The 15,917-nt window shown below is 34.0% G+C and overlaps 1 protein-coding gene and 1 long non-coding RNA gene across 2 annotated transcripts in view; both read left to right on the forward strand.

The window, feature by feature from the left end:
• Nucleotides 1-5,477, forward strand: part of LOC134839582 (uncharacterized) — a 58,637-nt gene extending 53,160 nt beyond the window's left edge. Inside the window, exon 2 of the long non-coding RNA XR_010162392.1 lies at nt 4,780-5,477. This is a non-coding gene — a long non-coding RNA (uncharacterized LOC134839582). The remainder of the gene's footprint in view (nt 1-4,779) is intronic.
• Nucleotides 5,478-9,477: 4,000 nt separating this feature from the next.
• Nucleotides 9,478-15,917, forward strand: part of LOC134839966 (cilia- and flagella-associated protein 54-like) — a 251,236-nt gene continuing 244,796 nt past the window's right edge. Inside the window, exon 1 of the mRNA XM_063855594.1 lies at nt 9,478-9,484. The gene's annotated coding sequence lies outside the window, so the exon portion shown is untranslated. The remainder of the gene's footprint in view (nt 9,485-15,917) is intronic.

The raw sequence follows: 15,917 nt of genomic DNA on the forward strand, positions 1-15,917 counted from the left end.
CATGAAACAATTGGGTTCTCTTTCAAAATTATAGATATTTCAAAATTTTTATAGGGCTAGAGCTGCGGCTCGAGGTCGCTATGTAAGAGGAATGGTAGAATGCTGTACAAGTTGCATGAACGTCTAAAACACGACATTGATTGAGGAAAAACGTACAAATTTTGCGAAAAGGGTCCCATCAATGCATAACAGAAAGCTCTGAGGACTAAAATAAGGGTCTACAAAAATTTTAATAGAAAAACAAACATTAAAATTTCTCATTAACAAAATAAATATAACAAAACTTAGAAACGCTTGCCTTGAAAAAAAATTTATTTCCACCTTGGTTCTAAATAGGTTGAGGATCAACAAAGAGCCTAATAAATTAGGACGAAATTATATTGGAGAAAAAATCGAACCGAAAACATAGCCAACAGACAGTTGTACACGAGTCAATGAACACAAGTAAATAGGAAAAAAAATTGTTTTTTTTTTAAATCTCAACTTTTGAATGTCGAAGAACAAATAGATGGTTTTAAAGCTCTAGGAAATTCAAGAACAAATTATGATTGACATTTTTAGGTATAATAACCCATTCTGAGAAAATTGGATTAACAGGTTAATCTTTTATTTTGCTGGAATATCTGGCAATTAACACTTTTATTTCCGAAACTAGAAGATTTTTATGAAATTTTTGCTTTTCGATAGTGGACTTTGCCTTCTTTTAGCTAAGGAAATGAACTAAACTTAAAAAGAAATCAAAATGAAAGCCACGAAAAAGCACATTTGAGCCTGAAAAACTTTAAAGACTTTTTTCTATAAAATAAACATCGCAACGTGTAAAAGAGTCTAAATTATGTTCATAGACTCTTAATAGAAAAAAATTTAAAAAAAACAACCCGTCCAATAATTAAATTAGAACAATTTAAAGAAAAATTGATTGATTATGAGCCGTTTAGCGACAAATACAAAACGGAGGGTCTATTTCGAAGTTTCGCTTCTGGCGTAAAATCAAACAAAACAGTTTGTATCAGAGCAAAGCCTAGAATGTTCCGACTGCCACTAATTGGTTTCGATTTTTTTTTGGTTAAAACAGCTATTGCTAGCTATGAATTTTAGGCTGATAGTATCACATTTTAGTTTTTAAAATTTAGGTCGCGTATTGAATTATTAAGACCAATAAGCTTGCTCCAATTTCATAGGAACAATTTTGTAGCGCGGGATAATTCGCCACGTCTAAGTAATTCATGTTACACTTTCAGGATCAAAGTTTAGAGCGAGCAGTTTTGATAGACTCGTGTCAGTTTAATATAGCGGTTTGCGCACCCGTCGGAGCTCACAAAATTGAGGATCCAGGTAGCGACCCCTCTCCCCGCAGCGAGCAAATAATTTTTTTGCAAAATAGTCTCAATAGAAAACACCGGAGCATATAAACTCCTCACTTTCTTCAAAAATAGGAACAAAACAACGATTGGTTTTACAGAAAAAATTTATTTCTCTATTATATCAAACTTTAGTCATTGTAAAAAAAATCTACTTCTCGGACTGGAGGGCGTAAAAAAATTGGCATTGTTTACAGTAGATATCCCAAAACAGTATATATACGTTATTCAGGGGCAGATTTGGGTTCATTCCCCTCAAGGATTGGACCAGCTCACCAACCACAGGGTCACCTTTTGATATTTTTAACGATATCCTTTTTCGTCCAACCAACCTAAAAAATTTTCGAACGGGGCCTTCAGGGCCAACAAATGCTAATCTAGAAGGCTAGCGCGCGCCAAAAAAAAGATTTTTTTTTTCGGTCAAAATTTTCCAGAAGGTGCCTAAGAACATTTTTTTTTCTGTTTTATTTTTCAAAAACTCGCAGGCGGCGCAAGAAATTTGGTCAAAAGTGTTCTGGGAGCGCTCGGAAAATACATATGGTTGGCCTAAAGACAAAAAAAGACCGACAAAATTTTCGATTTTCTTATCGAAAATACGCCCCCTCGAGAAAATCCAAGATCCAGTCCTGAAGTTATAAATCGAAGCCAAGTCAGTAATTCAAATGATATAAATACCCTTGTACTTGAAAGGTATTCAGCTTGTACAAACCAACTTTTTCATAGCACGAGCTAATTTTTTCAGCATTCAAGTTCTGATTTAAAAAAAAACTTGAAAAAACTTTTCCAATTCGTAATATTTTATTTCATTTTCTTTTTTTTTGTAAGTTTTTTGAAGCTCGATGTAGCTAGGTTCAAATTTTTCCCATTTTCAAACTGAAGAGAAAACTGAAATCGAGTTTTTCATCACGGTTTTCTATCTTTCAGAGAGTCTAGCTCTCTGAGTGATAGAAAAAGATTTAAAAAAAGGTTTCATTTTCTTCTTCAGTTTAAAAATTCAGACCTAGCTACGTCTAGCTATCATAACACTAACAAAAAAGAACAAAAATTGAAAAAAAATTCAGATTGTGGTTAAATATTTCATCAAAAAACTCCGTTTCAAAGATACTGTTTAAGATCTAGATCAAATTCAACATTCACTACAGCAACAAAATTTGAAATCGAAACAAGTTAATTTCATTGTCATTCCAAAAACTATTTAGAATAAACCAAAACAAAAAAACTTCAAGACAAGAATAGCCGGTTGCTGTGCAAGTGGCAGAGACTGTTAAGACCACAATCACAAAAAATATGGAACGTTTCTTCTTTTTTTTCCAATATGATGTCATTTTGTACGCGCGTAGTAATGAGAGAAATATGAAAACAAATTTTCGTTTGTCTCACGACTGAAAGGTATTACGCAACAACTAATATGGTATGACACTTAACCAATTCCGATGATAATTCGTGCTACCTGCTTTTACGAGAAAAACAAATAAGAAAAAACTAAAATACACCCGAAGACAAAAGTTCATCCCCGTTTTCAATAATCAAAACAAAAAAAAATTTAAACAACAAACAAATAACCAAACAGGTTACAAAATTATAAGGAAGCTGAAATCTTTCAAAAAGTAGCAAAACTTGTCTTAATAAATCAAAATGAATGCAAAGAAAAAAACAGGAATTGCTTTTCTTTGGGGTGACAATAGAAATATCGTGTTTGGTCTAGAGAAAAAGTGGAAAAACAGCTAAATATTCTAAAGATCTGAACGTAAACTTGTCAAAATTAATAACTGTGACATTATTATAGTAACGCTAATTTACATACTTTCTAAACAAAATTTACGAGAGACAAACTGACAAGCAAAAAGAATTGATTGACTTATTCAAATTATATTAATCAAGGGTTAACTTCTAAATTTCGTTTTTTGTATATGATCTACAATTTTTTCTGCAACTTATTTCAAAAAATTCAATAAATGGGGAACTTTTTCATTTGTTAGGAAATCTCAAAAATTAAATTATGCGTTTGAAACTAACATTCATTAATGGTTTTTAGGCACAATTTGTTAGGGAAAATTGATTTGATTTCCATCTAATTATCTTTTTGACTTCTCATTTATTTCAAATTCTTTTGGTAAATCGGAAAAAAATCAAATAAACTTCGAAACTGAAAAAAATTCAAAGTCAAATATCTAAAACACAAATTTAGCGTGAAAAATTCTAAACCTAATCCGAAAACTGAAGAAGAAACGTAGAGTTTTTGGAACAAAAAGCTGTGAAAAAATAATAGGCCCCACATACCACCTACATGACAGTGTTTGGTGACGAGGCCTTAATTTCATACCCACATCCAATAAATCAATAAACCGCGGCTTTTATATACATTGAGTGGAATAACAATTATTGGATTCAGGCAAGCGAATCTAGAAAAGGAAGATATATATATATAAAATTTTTAAAAATTGAAAAAATAGTGATTGTTCTTTGACTTACAAAATGAGCAGCTATGAGGATTATTTATGCCAGCTGTGATTTTTCTTCAGAAACAAAAACCCGATCCGCAATTGAACTTTAATTGACGGCGTTGAAAGTAATCGTAAAATTCAAGGCTTTGCCTTATTACTGGCTATCAAAAGTGTAGAGATGGCACTTGAATGCTTTGAAATGATAACCAGCCAGAAATTTCACCAAAAATTGATGATACATCCTCAATAGACAAAGGGTTTGCTAATAAAATTACAAAGTTGCAGTCTGTCGGATCAAAAAAAAAGCGCAGTAACATGGTCCCATACTTTCCGGCCATTTTAATTATCAAAGCGTCTTCAATTCGCATACTAAATTGTTTTTATAGCCACACATGACGTGCTTGATTTTTAGTATCCGTTTTGACATGTCAAAAAATAAAAACATCTAATCGGCCCAGTTTAACAGAAGTTAACTGCCCATAAATACTTACTTCAAAGTAAAATTCTGACAAAATAAATCACTCGCTGCGCTGGAAAGCTTCATACTTTACAAAAATTGAACGCGCGAAAATAAACTTGCATATTTTTTTAGATGTTACAAATACCTTTTCGGACTTAAACAACACCAAATTCCACATTGGGTTAATAATATTTTAGCATACCCAGTAGCGAGCCGACGTCGGGGGCTCAACTCAGGTTCCCAAAATGTTTCCAAATGGTCCTTCTGTGATAGCATTTTACTATCCCCATTTTTGGTTGGTCACACTGAAAATTTTGCGCGCCAAGATAAACTAAATATGATGGGAGGGAGAGGGCTAGTCGAAAAAACTCGAGGCAGCATTTTTGGCAAAATAGGGTCTTTATAGTGTTTGGCGTTAAAGTAGCTCAAAAAACCAAAATGATCAACCTGACGAAAGTCCAGCCCTACCAGAAAAATTCCTGTGCATTCCCTTGAGAAGTACCTTATTTTTCAGATTAATCACCAAACTCAACCGTCAATCAATTCAAATCAGAAAACGAGACCAAAATGAGATCACATCAAATTGAAAACAGCACGCGCAGGCAAAACTCCGAAAACAACAACAAAAACAAGAAAGTAAACATCGCCAGGACAGTCAAGGTCAGTCAATTTGGATATTTGACCATCTTCAGTTGCTTGTTTCTGATGGCCACGTTGATTTCTACCTACCCAAGCCAAGCATCAGCGGCACACCGACTCTTCATTTTAACCCCCAGTCAATCAGAAAAAGGGGGTCCCGATATGATAGAAGGGGGTTATACGGAAGGGATGGGTGGAAGTCTGAAACGAGAGCTCGCCGATCAGATGTCCGGGGGTCCACTACGACACCGGATGCTGCAATCCAGTCAATTTTTCCCCCACGAAGAGACGAAAGAGGCAAATGAGAAGCGAGGGTGGAGGACAATTCTGGACGACAGATATTACAAACGAAAGTGATGGGTGCAATACCGGTCGATCACAATCGAGAAAAATCTGCAGACCAACGAATGACAATAGGAATTCCATTTAACCAATCAGAAACGAGAGTTTCACTGACCAATCATCGTCGTTCTTAATGATTATGTGCCAGTAGTGTAGAAGGTGCAATTCATAAAACCAGAAGTACTATTTTGTGTTCCTCGTACAATATCCTGAATTCAAAATCATTCTTGAGCTTTTGCATTGTTCAAAACATAATGAAATCGTTGTTTCATTATATTTTGAGATAAAATTATCAAATTGTTTCATTATGGAAGCACTAAGCATTATGGAAAGGCGTTCACTTCGCAATCGTCAGATTGTGTTATCGATCCCCTGCAATGATAGTGTGTGAGGACGAGCTCTCACTTGACCTCTAGCTTCAGGTCCACCACAGCCTGACCGGTTTCGGCTGCAATATTGGTCCCACGTGAAAGTTCTAGACGCTAAAAAACTGCCTTGAGTCGCAAAAAAGGAGCTTCGCTCAAAAAAATAACACAGTCTGGAATGTTGGGAAATAAGAGAAACGGACTATGATCAGACAGGCTGGATAGCAGAAACCACAATTATTAATAATTACTTAATTATTGTTGTTGTTAAAGAGGGGACATGTTGTCTTTTTTGTATTTTCAAGCTGCCTGAGGGGACATGATCCTCTGATTTGAAATAGCAAGAATTTTTACCTATTTAGCAAGAACTTTTTTTCATTTTTTTTACAAACCGTTCAAAGTTTCCAGAAATTTTCCCATGTTATATTTATATTTTTCTTCCAACTTTCAATGAAAGTGAAGGATATACATGCTTTGGGTGGTTTTTATTAGGAATGATTTTGACGATCAAAATACTGACCTTTAGAGAAAATATTTTGAAACCCCAATGAAGGTATTGACTCTGAGTTTGAATATAAGAAGATAATTCATCTGCAAACTACAGAATTAGGGGGGTGTACAACATTGTTATGCTCTGACTTATTTGAGCGCTCTTTGAAAAATTTACATATGGTTCTGTAGGCGTAGTGCAAATTAATTTTGCGCGGTGAATTATCAAGATATCAAAAATGTTCCAAATTGAATTGAGGCAAACTAATTGGTCACAATAATTCCCTATTTAACTCAAAAATTTAATAGTGTTTATTTTTGAATTGTTTTATGTAGGCCTTTGGGGCACGACAAACCTAAAAGCCCAAAATTTGTGGGTTATATTCAAATGTTCTTCAGTAGAACTATTTGAGATCATTTACATGGCTCTCGCAACCTTCCGGATTGTGCCCTACTATACAAGCAGTTTTGTTTACATTTTCTACATCAAATCTGAGCCTATTTTCACTTGAATGGTTTGAGCTTCTCCATATATATTTCAGTAAGAGTGATTTACCTATTTCCCACAGAAGCGATTTATTTCACATATTGACGCCCCCCCTCCTCAGGAATTTGACCCCCTGCCCACAGTTGGAACTATTTTACGACTATCATTTCTCCGCTGACCGACTCTAAAAACTTTCTATAGGCGCTGCCTTCGCAGTCATCATAGACTGATTTTAAACATGGAGGGGAACGCGGCAAATCATTTTATCGAAACCTTCCAAAAGAGCGTGAAAATGTCAATTTTAGCATAGTTTTTTGCAAATATTGTGCCAGCTGTGCTAAAATTTTTGGTCCGAGAAAAGTTTTAAAGAGTTTTGAGAGAGCTTGGAAAAATAATTTAGAACGCGCCCAGACAATTCGGCTAAAGACAATTCAGCCAATGTGAAATTCCGACAATTCAGTCAAAAATATAGAGACAATTCAGCCAATAATAGTGACCGCCGCAGTCGCGGCAACGGTTTGCGAGCTTGCCAACAGAGGGTAGCACTCTATACAAAATTTAGAGCCGGTTATCACCGCAAAGCGGCGACGCGCGCCCACCGGCGACCTTAAACCGAGAAATAGTCCAATTCTGATTTTTTTCGTTCGAATTTAGCGTTTTGTAAAGCTAGCTGAAATGTCTGTATATTTTTGGCTGAATTTCAAATTGGCTGAATTGTTTTTAGAAGATTTAGAAAATATTAATCCTTCCTCTGAAAACATTTGAATAAAAAAAGAACAATATATATATAAATTTTGAGAAGATAATTTTTTACTTTGCCTTAACAATCCAATTTCATTTTGAACAATGTCATAAAAAGTTTACCGTCTGAGCAGTTCAAAACTTTTTCAACAAAAAACATTGAACAAGAAAATCAAATGCAATCCAAACTGAGTTTTTTGCAGGGCAAAAGCCGCCGAAGAACACTAAAATGGTACCATTGTTTACTGTTGAAGCTGAAATCGGTTAGGCTGTAATAGAAATGCAGCTAGATGTAAAGTTTGAGCTAGTCCTCTCACACTATCATTGACTGTCATGGCTGGGAATCAAATACACGATCTGAGGCTCTCAAATTTAAATGAAATCCGGTTAATAGAGGTGAAAATCTTCAATTTTAAAAGCTAATTTTACCTTAAGTTTTAGGGATGTTTTAGATTCTAGCATTTGACCTGTTACTTACCAGGCGTACGCCCTGACCATTAACTACGCCATAATCATGGCAACGATGAAAATTAGTCAACATGATACCGCCGTTAATAGCATAAATCATTAACTCATTCAATCAAGAACGGGCTCTAACTTCATGCAATCTTAAACTGCTAAAAAAGAGCACCAAAAAATCCGCATAACCCAAAAACGTTCTTTATTTCTCATTTAGCTAAAAATTTTGAATAAACCTGAGAATAAAAACGGCTAAAACGGATTGATGCAAACGTTACCTCTCATTTCGAAGGCAAGCACAGCAAGCGTTCACTACTCCGAGTGAGTTTTATCTGTTGTTTGTGTTCATGTTACGTCATTAAATAACCGAGAACTATTTATTTTTCGTAGCAGTGTATTCGGTTGTTACTTGGCCATTTTCTTTGCAACGCTTCGGGATTTTGCTGAATATGCCGACCGAGTTAACAAAGCGACTAATTTAATCTCATTTTATAGTTCTCCAAAACCAAAACAAGATTGATGACAATTTAAACTAACGATCACCATTACGACGTTCTTTATATAATCTATAAAAAAGTACAAGAAAGTGTTTTGTATTTCTCAGATACAGAAGCAACCGACCGAATTCTCAGAAATAAATTGCATTGTATTCAATCGCACTCAAGGTTCAAAAAAATATAAAACGTTTTTACAATATATATAAATCTGAGGTTCTGTAAAAGGCTCTGTATATTTCAGCGCCAGAAACAACCACACTCCTGAATCTCGTGCGACACTCGCCACATACATATAATTATATAAAATATTTTTTCGCAAATTTTTCAATTTTTTTTCAAATTTTTTTCGCTATATATATATATATATATATATATATATATATATAGCGAAAAAAATTTGAAGACCATACATGAGCCACAGTGGGACTCGATCATAAATACTTTACAGGAAAATTCAGGCAAACCAGAAGAATCATATTTTAGTATTTTAGAAGCACGATGAAAATGTAAATCAGGAGTAATTGAAAGCTGTCAAAGCCAGGGTTTATGGAGTGATCAGAAAAACGGGCAAACATTGATATTCAATAATAATGCTTCAAAATTTCGAGTATTATTGAGTCCCAATAAGAATCAGTCATAGCAGTTAGAAGAAATTAAAATTATTTTGAATCCGGATTTTATTAGGTTTACATCTGAAATGCTCAAACAACATGAGCCGAAGCCATGTACGCCGAAAGAAACTTTTCAGTGAAAAAGACAAACCTGCAAAGCCCGAGCTAGTAAATTTTAAATAACAGAAAGTAAAAAAAACTTGAAATAACAGGGAAAATAGCTTACAGCACAAAAAATTCGTGATCTGGCAACTAAGGTGACAAAACAAGCAAACAGGCAACAAGCCGCCAATGAAATTTTCCTAAAAAAACTACGATACAAGCAAGCTAAAAAAAATCAAGCTCCGGTAGGGTACAAGAGAAAATCAACAATACTTGTATTAACAGGGCAAATTGCTTACAGCACAAGAAAAATCTGTGATGGTTCAACTAAGCCGACAAAACATTAGCAACCAAACAATAGACCGACAATGCAAAATTTCCCGCAAACATACTGAAAAAAAATACAGGCAAGACTAGCAGAACATCTGGAAAAAAAATTTTTTCGAAAACTTATTAAAAAAACCCAATTACATCAAACTTATTAAATACGAACTTGATACGCAACTTTAGGAGAGAGCTGGATCCCAAAAAAGGTAATATTAAAAAAAGAGCAAGTAAAGAAAATACAAAACACAAAAATTCTCTTTTTTTTCAAAATTTCAGCGCCAGAAACAACCACACTACTGAATCTCGTGCGACACTCGCCACATACATATCTTTGTAGACAAAACAGTCAAATCAAAATTATATAAAAAACCTCGGAAACTTGAGAATTTTTTCGGAAAACAATACGCGACGCTTTGATTGATTTGATACGCAACTTGAATTGATTTCAGAAAAATACTCAACCCTTATAAACACCAATAAATTAAAGCTTAAACCAATTCCACTTAGTTTTAGATGAAAATAAAAAAAAACCATGCATCCGAAACAACTGAATTTTTTTCGACGGTCAAAAAAAATTTTTTCGAATTACTTTTTAAAAACTGAAAAAAAACAGTACTGAAAATCTAGCATAAAAGTTCTAGAAATACGCCGACGAAAATTGGGATGATATCAATAAAACCGACAAAAAAAAATCAATCTATATCTCAAATTTTTCAGCTGAAGACCAAGTATCATTTCAGTAGCTCTAGACCAGGTGCTTTAAGTACAGCTTGGCTGCAATTGGAGATTCTGTGGCCAAAGATATTATAACAAGTCTAAAACGCGATTGCAATAAAATTTATTTAAGTTTGAATTCATCATATCATACTCAAAGTCTATTTACGCATCAAAGATCGTAGTTTTTTCTTTTGCCCTGAACTATCCAGCGCAATGATCTTGAAATACGCTACTGTAAATAAAAGAGCATAAGTTTTTACAATTTTGTCTCAATTCGATAGACAATTGTCAGTGTCAAATAAGCATTGCAACGAAATTTACTAAGCCGTCAAAATTTGGGTAGACTTCAGTTGAGCCAGAAAAACTATAAGCAATATTAGGTAAAAACTTTTTAGAAAGTCGCAGTATTGAAATTTCACATACCCGCAGCCCCACACGCACAAAAGAACGTACAATTATTATCGCCTTTGAAACGAGGTAAATAGGGCGACCTCAAGACGAACTCAAGAAAACTGAAAAAAAAGTGTTTTACTTTTTCGGAAATTTTTTTAAACTTGCGAATTCCAAAGATACTCTTCTAATCTTTTCTAACTGACGGTTTGTTTATGAAAATAACCCAATTAGAGGAAATTGGGCCAATAAGTAATTTTCCTAATTTGCTGGAAACTCAAAAATTAAAAATTCACTTTTGATCACTCTGAAATTTCGAGAGCGTCATTTGCCTTCCTTTTACCAAATGGATTTGAATTGAAATAGAAGAATCAGAAGTCAAACCGCAAAAGATTAAATTCGAGCGCAAAGAATGTTAGTTTTACCTAAAAAAAAACTATTTTCATAAAGGTATTTACTTCGTTCAATGTCACATGTCTTTGAAGATCACAAATTTGTCTTTCATTTGATAAAACGGGCAGTGCTGTGTAACCAATTTCGGTTCGTTAACTGTCCCCTCACTGTTTCTGGTGCTTCATATTTAAATTCTCGTTGTATGCAAATTTACCATTAACAATGAGAAATAAATTCTTTCTTTCTTTCACTTAATGAGCATTACAACATACCTAAACACAAGAAATCTAGATGCATCACAGAAAAAATTCAGTTTTCAAAACAAATAAATTGAAATGAAATCCAATATAAACCATCTGAATAAAACAATTTGTTAATTTTCGGAATCTAAATAAACATTAAAAAAAACTTAAACTTAGCCATTTTTCAAGTCTTCGTAAATCGGTTGGCATCTGGCTATAAGCTCATCTAATTGTTCAATTTCATTGAGACCCAAATCTGAACGTCCATATTTGACCTTTCTTCGGTTGCCCAGTTCTGTCGATCCAAGAGCATCTTCAAACATATCAACTTGAACCCCGTTGACCTTTTGACTCGCTGACCTTGAATCATCTGGAACCCACCAATTTGAGGGAAGTAATTTACCATCCGAAGGTGTTAGTTCCAACATTTCCTTGTCGAAAGGTAAATTTCCAAACTCACAAATTGATCTCAAGAACTTTCCGTTGTTTTCCGGACTCAAATTTTCAGAGTCAAGAACAAGAAAAGAGCGGCCTTGTCTTTTCAAACGGTCTCGTACTGTTTTTAAATTCGCAAAATATTGATCCAAAGGTTTGATTTTTATTAACTCACTTTGAATGAAGTAAGGCGCTAGCTCACCGTCAACTCTAAACATGGAGAGTGCAATCTTCTCTGGACTTCGTATTAGCAAAATGTGATTAACTTCCTCATTTTGGATCCAATATTCAAGCTCTTCGGGGCTCAAATACATGCCTGTGTCCTTGAAGAACACGTGATCTTCTTGCGAAAACTGGTCGATCACTTTTTGGTGCACTCTTTCGCCGTTTGAACGTCGTTTGCCCAAAGTATATGGTTGAAAGAGACATTTTATTTCTGCGTTGTTCGAGAGAGCTTTGCAAATAGCAGTTGATTTAGTTCGTGGAAGGATCCATAATATAAGTTTTCCCATCTGTGTCTGTAAGTTGGAAACTGAAGTAATTGAAGTCAAAATTAGTATCTGAATGAGAACAAGAAAAAATCTAACAGCCTACAATTTGTATCGAAAGGTGTGAGTTCAAAAAAGGAAGTTACAACGAATTACATATGATGATATTCGAGCGATATAGTTAAAACATACCACGAAGTTTTTTCAAAAGCTCGTTCAAATGAATTTCTTTGACTGAACTGGTGGCGCAAAACTTTCAATTTGAGACCCTTTAGTCAGTTTCAGCGGGCGTAAAATATTATCTTATCATAATTAAATATTGACTCGAAAGATTTATCTAGGTATTCGACTGATTTAAACTGCAGAGGTGTTCATTTTTAAAAAAGCTCCTTATAAGCGTTATGACAAAGTGACGACATTTTCACTCATGGCTAAAAATAAAGTTCGATCAACAATCAGTCTATCTTCAAAAAGAAATGAAAGCTGACCGACCATATTTGCACACTATAATGCTCATCATTAGTTTTGTCACGAACTTTAAATGTTCTTCTTAGATTTTAATCCAGCTTCTTGTTCGTAGAAAGGCTATTTTCTGACCGTGTGTTTCTCTAACAAGGAACAGATCACCACTGCAAAAACTTAAATAACTTTTGATGTGAGAAAAAAAATCACAAGAAACAAGGATAGCAGAATGTTCCGACCATATGCTCCGAAAGAATGTTCCGACCACATTCAACTAAAGCAAAATAGATTTTTTAGCTTCTTCAAATAAGTGTCGTTTGAGTGGGTGGTGTGATTCGAGAACTAAACGAACTTTTTCATATTTTTTGCACAATAGTTTTAATTTCTTTTTTGAAAATCTTTAATGTCAAATAAGCGCTGAAAGAAACATCCAAAATTAATAGTAAAATCAAGTTTTGTGAGCCTAAAAATATTTTTTAAAAATAGCTTATTTCCATATAACGAACGCTAATCGATCGCGGTTTTTTCACTAGAAATTGAACTAAAAATCGAAAATTTTACTGACGTTTTTTTCGACACTGGGAAAATTTTTCGGACATTTTTTTATGTCGTTCAAACCACGACTGAACGGGCTTTAATATGATATACCACTCACCTCTGTCCGATGATTTTGCGTGGGAAACAAAAAACCGAAAACACCTGAATACAAAGTTCCTCCCCATTTTCAATGGTCAGGACAACAAGGATAACAATAATTCCAACGTACTCTAAGTACAATAATTAGAAAATATTTTAAAAAAATCGTTTTCTAACTTTTTTCAGGCCATGTTGTAACTGCGTTCTGTTAGAATAAAAACAGTCCAACCACAACATCAACCGATAACAATATCGTTTATCGTTACATTTTCGCTACGCTTTAATGATAATGGTATATATTCATTCATTATTGTTCCGACCATTGAAAATGGGGAGTAATATTGTATTTGGATGTGTTTTAGTTTTCTCTTTTTCTGTTTTCCAAGTAAAATCACGCACCACAAATCATCATCGGATTGGGTTGAGTGATATATCATAATCGTAATTCACATATTGGGTAATCGTAATTCGGATTACATCAAAAGTTTTTCCAAAAATTTGTCTCAGTGTAGAAAAAAAACGGGTTTGAAGTTTTTGGGATGCCTAATTTCGAGCAAGTAACGCAATCGAGTAATGTAAGTTTTATAAAAATTGGACATTTAGGCTCAGAAAACTAGATTTTTCTAAACAGAAAACTTCATTTAAAATTGCTTTTACCGCTTCCTTGGCCATAAAAATTTTTCTTTAAGCTTGAAAGCTTCCTGGGCCATAAATTGTCTTAAAACCTTCCTTGGCCATGAGCTTTCTTAAAACCTTCATGTCCAAAAAAATTATTTTGTGCAACTAGAACTTTTAAACAATTTTTTTGAATTTTTTTTCTCTATACTTGTCTGCTATTCGTTTTTTTAAACCAATTGTTCACAATTTTGCCTAATTCGCTAAATTAAGCATTGGTGTGATTTTCTCATTCTGTCATAGACAAAAACGACACAAAAATTAAAAAAAGAAAACTCGTTTCCTTGTAGTTTTTATATGAATATGGTTGGAACATTCTGTGCTACTTGCACAGCAACCGGCTATCCTTGGTTTTATTCATCTTTTGTTCACGTAAGTTACAATATCATAATTTTACTATAAGGAAAGAGCGAGTACAGTCAAAAGGTTGCTATAAAAAATTTTAATAGCCGATAGCGACAAAAGAAATTTGGCTGCTAAGGTATGACTTGAAGAGAATGAATAAGTTCGTCAAATTGAATCTCAATTTCTCATTAATCGTTAACCAAAACTTTAGCTGGCTGATATTGCGACTGATCAGAATGACAGATAATCATTTTTTTAATCAATAGCACAGATTTATTAGTTGAATTTTAATGCAGACGGAAGAAAATCGTATGTAAAAGGACAATAAAGTGCTGATTTAAAATAACCGGACAAAACTAACAAAAGTTGAAATTTCAAACACGTTTTTCTCAAATTGTGTTGAGATAAGACAAACAGTGAACAGGACAAAAGTTGCTTAGAATTTCACCAGAGTTAATATGGTGCAATTTATTCTCCAAAATTGTCAACCAAAAATTTACCCCAAAAATGGGTCATCTAGAGTTATTTTTTAACTAATCTAGAGTTATGCTGAAACTACCTTAGTAATAGAGGAGAAAATTATAACATAAAAAGCCATTTACATAGTTCAACAAAGTTCTAGGAGGCTGAAATCTCCAAAAATTTGCTTAAATCTCCAAAAATTTCGGAGAAAAAATTGCACCACATTAATTCTGGTGAAATTCCAAGCAACATTTGTTCTCTTCACTTTTTGTCCAATCTTAATCCAATTTGACAGAAACGCGTTTGAAATTTCAAGTTTTGTTCGTTTTGTCCGGTTAATTTAAATCAGTATTTTATCATCTACCCTATGAACCAATGTACACCCTGCCTATGCTAATCCCCTTGCGCAATTCTTACTCGTACGAAAACACCCGACAATTAACTCGACTTTTCATCAGTGACATTCAGGAACATATATGAAAGTCGTAAGAATGAGCTGCATTACATGGGGATTATCTCAGTTGAAATTGTAAAAACAATTTGGGCGACACGAGTTCGAGAAAAAACGCGCAAATAACAACAATATCCTCTGGAAGTATTCAAGACGTGACACGCAAACAAGTCATTGAAAAACTGACTTGTTTTTCAATTTAACCGTTTGAAAAAACAGGTCTAGGCCAGATTCAAATTCAGGACCTTTGCTACCCAGGCGTACTCGTTACCTCCAGTCTAAAATGGCTGAGAACGCTCAGAATTTAAATTCATTATGAAACAAGGTACAACAAGAGATGAGTCCAGAAGTCCACTAAAGATGACGGACAAAGTTATTGAAGGGAAAAAAGTATGTTACCTGATTGCAATACATTTATTACCGCAAAACATAGTCAACTGACAGTTGTAACAGAGCAATGAACGCAAAGAAACAAAAAAAACTGTCGTTTTTTGAAAAAAACTTCAACTTGCGAATTTTTAAGAGAAAATATATGCCGTGAAAGCTCTTTGAATTTCAAACAATTTATGTTTGACCCTATTTGAGAAAACTGTATCAATAACTAAAATTTTCATTTCGCTGCATTATCTGATAATTAAATTCCATTTTCAAAACTAAAAGTCCGTCACGTTTTTCTAACCGCGTATGCCCTGTAAAAATATAGTTTACCTTTAAAAAACCAGAAGTCTAATCGCGTAAAATCAAAATTGAGCGTGAACTAAATACAGATTTTTCCTGAAAAAAAAGAGTACTCAACATGTTCATTTCTTTCAAAAAAGAATAGGTCGGACCAGGGTAGGTCAAAAACTAATCGGTTAACAGAAATATAAGTTTCAGTTAATTGCAATGTTAAAAAAT

Source organism: Symsagittifera roscoffensis, chromosome 2 (assembly GCF_963678635.1).
Source record: "Symsagittifera roscoffensis chromosome 2, txSymRosc1.1, whole genome shotgun sequence".
NCBI classification, from domain to species: Eukaryota; Metazoa; Xenacoelomorpha; order Acoela; family Convolutidae; genus Symsagittifera; species Symsagittifera roscoffensis.